At 44.6% G+C, this 7,571-nt stretch overlaps 1 pseudogene; it reads right to left on the reverse strand.

Annotated features, from left to right (window-relative positions):
• Positions 1-6,861: 6,861 nt before the first annotated feature.
• On the reverse strand, positions 6,862-7,210 carry LOC118630527 (annotated as a pseudogene).
• Between the last annotated feature and the right edge of the window lie 361 nt (positions 7,211-7,571).

The following is a 7,571-nucleotide window of genomic DNA, read 5'->3' on the forward strand; positions in this document are numbered from 1 at the left end:
TCATCGGTGCTAGAGTGAGCTGTTCTTCGGCTGTGGTGTCACTCCAGAACTAATCAAACGTGAAAGTCTAATTGTATTACAATTTCCCATCCTATTCTATTAATATGCATCATATTGGTATCCATTTTCACTAATGTGACATGAAAGGCAGTAATGTGATTACTTTTTTAGTGAAAACAAATGCTAATGTAATTAAATGTTGACCACGTAGGCGGGGAGATATGACAATCAGCAGGTATTTGGGACTGACTTCCTCTAGAAGGAAGGACATGGAAGAAGAGGGAGATGTCAATCAGAACTGGGCAAAACTATTTTAAGTAGGCCATGGAAATTCATGGTCAAAACCTGCCAACAAAGAGCTCTTCCCTGGCACACTGTAAGTTAGGGCACAGAGGGAGGCGGTGCCATACAGAGGTGAGACAAGGTTGTTGACATCAGAGAGATCTACTTCATATTCTGGAATTTTCTAGCTGGGAAACTTAGGGCAAGATCATTTCTTTAAGCCTAGCTTCAGCATTTCAATAAGTGCAATAACAACAGCACCAAAGTCAGAGGTTCTCATTAGAATTAAATGAGGTCGCCCAGGTGGTGTGGCTCAGTGGTTGAGCATCAGCCCACGCACCAAAGGCCACCAGTTTGATCCCTGGTCAGGGCACATGCCCAGGCTGTGGGCCCAATCCCCAGTGGTGAGCATGCAGGAGGCAGCCAATCAATGTTCTCTCTCATCAATGTTTCTATCTCTCTTTCTCCCTTCCTCTCTCTCTCTCTAAAATCAATAAAGAAAAAAGGGGGAAAAGTTTAAAAAAAAAAAAAAAGAATTAAATGAGGTCATGCTTGTAAAGCACTTAGCACAGTGTCTGGCATGTAGTAAATGCTCACTAAATATTAGAAATTATTGTTGTAGTTACACATAGATGCAAAATAGTCTAAAGCTTTTTGTCCAGTGATTTCGTTCATGTTCAGCATAGAGCCCTTTGGAGTATGCCTCCATTGTCCTGGAGTAATCTACGTTCTTTGGAAATAGTACATTCAAATGACAAGAAAGGAAAACATGAGAACTAGACAATAAACCTAACCACAAGCCCTTCTGAATGCTGTTCACGGCTGCGCTAACAAAGGGTGAGATTTTAGGCTCAAATTTCCAAAGAAATCAAGAACCATTTTGAATCCAAACAGGCCAAGTACCGGTTCTGAAGTGTAAAAAGTGTTGCTATTATTGTTGTTTTCATCTAGTCTTTCATCACTTCTTGCCTAGCTCAGAAGTGAAAACCCCAAAGCTCTTTTCTGTGCCCACCAGGAAACAAGGTCGGTGTTTACCTAGAGATGTAGCCCTTGCCAAGGATACAAATGGTGTGAACTTGCCACCAAGTACCTCTAACCCGGGCTCCTGACCCGCTGAGTGGTGGCTACTCCAAGTGAGAGGTGGCAGGAAGGCCTTCGAGAGGCCCTCCCAGCCATGGCTCCCAGAGGAGGAAAGCCAGGGACTAGGGAGAGGACCACAGGCCTCTTGTGGTTGTTTCCCAGCAGGATCAGCACAAGACAATATAGGTTCTGGCTACTGAGGCTGCCTGAGCAATTTCTGCCCAGAGTGGCCCCAGGTCATTTCCAAGTTCACTTCTGACTGCAGGAGCCTCTGCAATACTCCTCGGAGAAAACCAAACCACTTAGCCATCAGCTCTGACCTCTGACAAGCAAGTCCAGCATCCCTAACGTAGAACTTCCCTTTGGATATTTGGAGACTGCATCTATTAAATGAGAATGGGCTTATCCAATACCTAGTGTCCTTCAATGCCAGGACACATCAAAAATTTCATTTTCTGCATGAGACTTTCATACCCTTGTAGCTTTACATAATTTAGAATTACATTGAACGGTCTTTACATAAATGAAATTATATACTAAGCATTATGCTCAGCATTTTTTGTAATAGTCATATCAAACCTCTGAGAGAGGTACTAGTAACCCCATATATAAAGAAAGAAGCTGAGATTCAGAGAAATTAACTGACTTGTCAAAGGCCAACAACCAGTAAGAAGCAGAACAACAACAACAAAAATGAATGCAGTCTGAACTAAAGCCAGCATTCTTCTCCAGAGAACCCCTGCCCTCGCGGGGGAATGCCTTTCCCTGCCCAAGTGGCTAGCAGCTCCCTGAGGACAGGGACTGCCTTCACCAACTCCAGTGGCGTTAGGAGCTCTGGGTTTGATTCTTGCCTTCACCTCTCACCAGCTCTGTAAACTTGAGCTGTTTTTTGACCTATCTGAGCAGGGTAGCCATGTCATTTATAGTCCAGACTAGGAAGCACCTGAGGCTGAAAGGGAGAGCTAATCAGACAGGAGGCTGGGGCAACAGACAGACCAGAACTGTCCTAAGGAAATGGAGACATGTGTTCCCTCAAAGGGGGTTGGATGAAACCTCGCATTCAATTCCAGCACTGAAAACTTGGATTCTGTAAGTATAGTGGGGCAGGGCATGGGGTGGGGATGTAATAATTATCTGGGTGGCTAACCAGGAATACAAAATCGTGAATATTGGGGACCAAAGGAATGCACAGAAAGGAAACGCTAAACAAGAGTGCATGTGTTGGTGTGTTGTTTAAATTATGAAAAACACTACAATACACATACAAGAAAAGCCATCTCTGAGCCCACTGACCAGCCGTTCTGGAGGTTGGTGCATTTTCTTTCCTGATTTGTCACTACGTTTAGACAACAGCTATATAAAAACACACATCTTTTCTTTTTCTTTTTCTTTTTAATCAAAAAGTGAGTGATCATACTTTGCCTCTCAGTCTGTGCTGTGATTATTAAGTTAGGATAAAAAGATTTACCTAATAAGGTAATAGCTACAAAATATTCCATTGCAGAGTTGGAATTACATATCTCACCATTTCTCCTATTACTGTATATTTAGGTTGCAACCAAGTATTTCACAAACCAACTATAAAGAATGTCATAGTACATATGTCTTTATAAAGATGCCATGCTCCTATTATTTTATTCGTAGGTTCTAAATAAGAGCATTTTAAATTCTGAGCTCTCCAGCCAAAATCCTCACTAGAAAGGCTGTGCCTGTTACCCACGGCCACCAATGCTGCATGAGTAGGCCCATTTCCTAGCGTTCTTGCCAGCAGCCAATTGTTTTCATGTTTACAAATCTCCTAGGTGAGGAAAAAAAAAAAATTGTGTGTTTAACATTTAATAACTAGAGAGACTGTGTATCTTTTCAAATGTGTATCAGCCATTGGTATATATATTTTCTGTAAATTGCCTGTTCAAACTTTTGCCCATTTTTCTATGGGTTATTTGTTTCTTACTTTCTGCTTTCCAAGACCTCCTTGTACATTAAGACTATTAATCCTTTATAGGTGAAGCCTATAGCTTCTCCCAGTTGGTCATTTGTCTTATAAATGTGTTTATATTATCGTTTTGTCTCTTATTGAGTCCTGTGTTTCCATTCTTGTTTTCTCTAAGCCTCTGAGGTTCCGGTTTTCCTCCGACTGGCATTCCACCCTCTCCCAAGTTTATCCGAATATTGTCCATAGTGGAAGTTCAGAACCGGAGACCCCTGGAGTCATACAGAAAGAGGGCTGAGTTGGAGCCAGGCCTTATATGCCCTACAGGACTGCTGGGCAAGACCTGGGGTGGGGGGGTCAGTGTGCAGTAAGATAGCTCCCGCTTTTCTCCCTAAAGGCCCAAAGGGCAGAGAAGAGTGGATCCATACTGCCAACGGTCTAGTGCACTAGCTCAGAATTCCAGTGAAAGCCAAAAAAAGTTCTTAGAAACCATATATTTCATCTTAAAAATTCATTAGGTTTTTGTTTTCTACTCCATAATATACTGATATTTATTTTGCTTTAAAACTAATGTTTTGATTACTCACTATATTCTTTAACTTCCCCTCCTTAAAAACAGCCACCAGGTTAACGGCAGCACTGGGTACCTCCAGCAGTAACTGAACCCCAGTGTGAGGCATTTTTTACCTGGTTATTAAAATCAGACCAAAGCACAGAAGAGGGGCAGTATCCAGTTGACGAGCCCTGCAGGTTAGGAGACTTAAAGCTACTCTCAGGCCCTGTTATCATAGGAATCTGACCTGAGTGCCAAACCAGACTGGGGGTAGGGTCTGGGCTTCCAGAACCTCTTTGCTGACGCCTCCTTTTCCACCCTTCTCCTGCCCACCTTACACAACATGTCCCCTTTTTCTTCCTTCCACTCACCCCAACCTTTCCTCACCATCCCCAAACTCCTCAGGTTGCCCCACAGTTTTCCAGCACTTTCTTGGATGGGGCTGCTTTATTCCTGCGGCCTTGGAGCCCCAGACCACAGACCTGCAACCAGCCACCCCAAAGGGCTGGGCAGGCAATGGTCTCTGCGGAAGGAGTAAGCACAGAATGCGGCGCCTTCCCCTGGGACGGGCGCAGAGCTGCGGCTGCAGGCACCGCACTGAACGCTCAGGGACACGTCGGTTACCCTCAGTTTACTAAGACGTAAAATGGGGCAAAAAAATTGAACTACTTCACAGGGCTCTTCGGAGAATTAAACGACTTAATTTAAAGCCCGTATAGGAGTTATGTGTCACAAAGTAAGCACCCAACAAATGGTAGCTGTTGTCCGCGTCGTTACGGCGTGTGTAAGCGCTCAGTCAGGTTGTCAATGAATGGTCCGTGCCACTGCCTCTGGCCATGAGGAGAAGCGCCCCCTCCTGGGCGCTCCAAAGCGAGGAGGGGTTGGGACTGGAGAGGGGGTAGAGTATGGTGGTAGTCAGGCAGAGAGATTAGGGTAAGTCACCCGCTTGCCTGTCCTGTGGCCCTTGCTTTCTAGGCTGTTCCAAAAAAGATCAGCAGGAGATCTATATCTTGGTTTGCATCACTTCCAGCAAAAAAGGATTTAGATGAGAAGCAGCAGCCGCCTCTGGAGGCCTGATATTTCAGATGGATTTACCTGGCGTAGGTTCAGACCTTCTCAAAGGCTTGCATTCCTTCTCGTGGGCTGATCCTGACGTAGGGCTCCCCCACTCTCCCCTTTCCGTTCTGACGCAGCCCTGCAATTTGCTACTGCTCCACCGTTTTCATTCCAACTGCCCGTGAGGTCCAATTCCCAGCATGGCCCTACCTCTCGCTAAATGACAAAAGATCAAAGCTTTCATAAAGCCACAACGAGAGGGAGAGAGAGATCAGGTTATCTGGGCCATTCACTATACACAAACGCAGGCATGTGTGCACTCGCTCGTGCACACACGCACACACACATGCACACGCACGCACGCACACACACCTCTGCCAGATTATAAATTGCAAAGCCAAACAAGTCATAAACTCTTATGAGGGACAAGGTGGGGTGGGGGGAGCCATGCCAGAGAGATAACAGCAACGTCAAATTTCAGACATGCGCAGGTTTTTGTGCGTGGTGGCTCCAAACCAAGGGTTTGGGATGGAAAAGCTGACAGACCCTTAGAACCAAAGCAGCTCGACTGGGTGCCACTATAATAAATCAAAATCAGTTATGTAAAGTGTAAAATTATCATTTGGAAATCACTCTCTCTGAATAATTCAATCATTGACTTTCACATCAAACAACCATTTCAACCACCCACGCACACAGTTCAGTCTCACACTGGTCTTAAACTCTCTTTAATTATCGGCATTAACCTATCACATTACTATTTCATTCCTATTTCATCCTGGGGGAGGGGTCAGTGATTATGATAAATCACAATGAATGAGAAGACTTTCAGCTGTCCTTCCACACGGTTCCAGAGTTCCCTTGATCTGACAGTGACAGGTCTGCCTTTGTCCCAGGAAGGGACAAGGACAGATAAGCACTCTCCCTCTTGACAAATGCATTACGGATGCCAGTCAGGACAAAAAGGCCAAAGAACCCAGCTCTGCAGCTGTGCGTGGCAGTCTTCCATGCCTACATCGCAGGCTGAGCAGAGATGTCTACTTGCCCCTCAGTCTGGTGGGCGGAATATTTAGGTTCATGTAAACAAGTTTCACCAACAGTCTAGTTCTCATACACCCCACTGAACAGCCATTACCCTAAAATGACAATGTTTAAAACACACTCATATGTCTAAAGCTAACCATTTATGCCCTCAAAGAATAGCTTACTGAGCCACAGAAGGTGAGTCTCCTATTATGTCTCCTATCATATTTATTACAGGGGGCGGTGCTCTGGCACGTGCCTTAATGATCCCCAAGAAACTGGGGCTACACAACAATGAATGTGGAGTGAAATATTTCATTTAGGGAGACTGAGTTTCCTTCGTTGCTGGTTGGGAACCCAGCTTCCTAGTCTGCGGATCTGGGAGGTGTACCCCACATCCACCTGCTGTGCCCTCCCTCCCCCCATCTTTCAGATATTCTGATTTCCATATATTTAGTGGTGAAGGGATTACCATAAACACACATACACACAAAGATAAAGATGTTTCTATACAGACACCCAATGCAACATGCTATAAGAGAGAAAGAAGAAAACCACCTAAATGTTAACCACATTGCATTCGCTAAATAAATTGTGGCCTAGCCAGTCAATGGAATGCATTTCAACCATTGAAAATTACGCTGTGGGTGTGTATTAATAAACAAGGGAAAACTGTCATTAAGAGAAATAAAGCAAAATCAGGTGAATCATGTCAGAGTATATGAACATGTTTGAATCTCTTTTTTTTAAAATATGTAAGGATGAGGACAAATTATGTGAGGTTATATTCAAAATTCTAAGAATGGTATATCTGTCTGGGCAGTGTTATTCCAGGTGACTTTTACTCACCATCTTCTAATTTCTTTCTTTCTTTTTTTTTTTTTTTGCAGTTTTATAACTTTATTCGACAATCAACACTTCTCATCCACATTAACTATAGAGTTTCGAAAGTGGTAACAGGTACATAGGTGACCCATCTATAGGGCTGGTTTAGTGAATCCTCATCCTCATTACGTTTTTCAGGACAACCACACCCAGATACAGTGTGGCGTGTTCCTTATTCCTTTGGCCCAGACAGCTCTGTTCAGCCTGGTGTCAATGCGCTGGAGTTCCCTCTCCTTCCCGGCAAACTTCCTAGTCTCCTTGAGGGCTCGAGGGGCATGCTTCTTGAAGCCCACTGCATGGATGCACTTGGGGATGTTGACGGTGTGCTCTCTGGTCACTCCCTCGTTGCTGGCGGAACGGCCCTTCCTTTTCTCCCCACCCTTCTTTGCGGGAGCCATTGTGCCGGCCCGAGTTGGAAAGAAGAGCTCGAGGTGTTGTGGGAGAAGGGAAGCAGCTCATCTTCCAGTTTATTTCTATCTGCATTTTCTAATTAGTCCACAAATCAGATGAATAAAGTGGTTAAGAGCGCGGACGTGGAGCCAGTCTTCCTGGAGTCACTAGCTCTGCCACTCGGGTAACTTATTTAACATTCCAGCACCTCAGTTTCTTTATCTGTGAAATGGGGAAGCGTTGCTACGGACCCCTCAGGATCACAGCGAGGACCAGTTGGGTCCTTTCTGTAGAGTGTTACACCAGTGGCTGGCACACAGCAAGCATTATGCTACCTGTATGTTACCTATAACTAATAAGATAATCACA

The sequence above is a fragment of the Molossus molossus genome, unplaced genomic scaffold, assembly GCF_014108415.1.
Source record: "Molossus molossus isolate mMolMol1 unplaced genomic scaffold, mMolMol1.p scaffold_m16_p_15, whole genome shotgun sequence".
NCBI classification, from domain to species: Eukaryota; Metazoa; Chordata; class Mammalia; order Chiroptera; family Molossidae; genus Molossus; species Molossus molossus.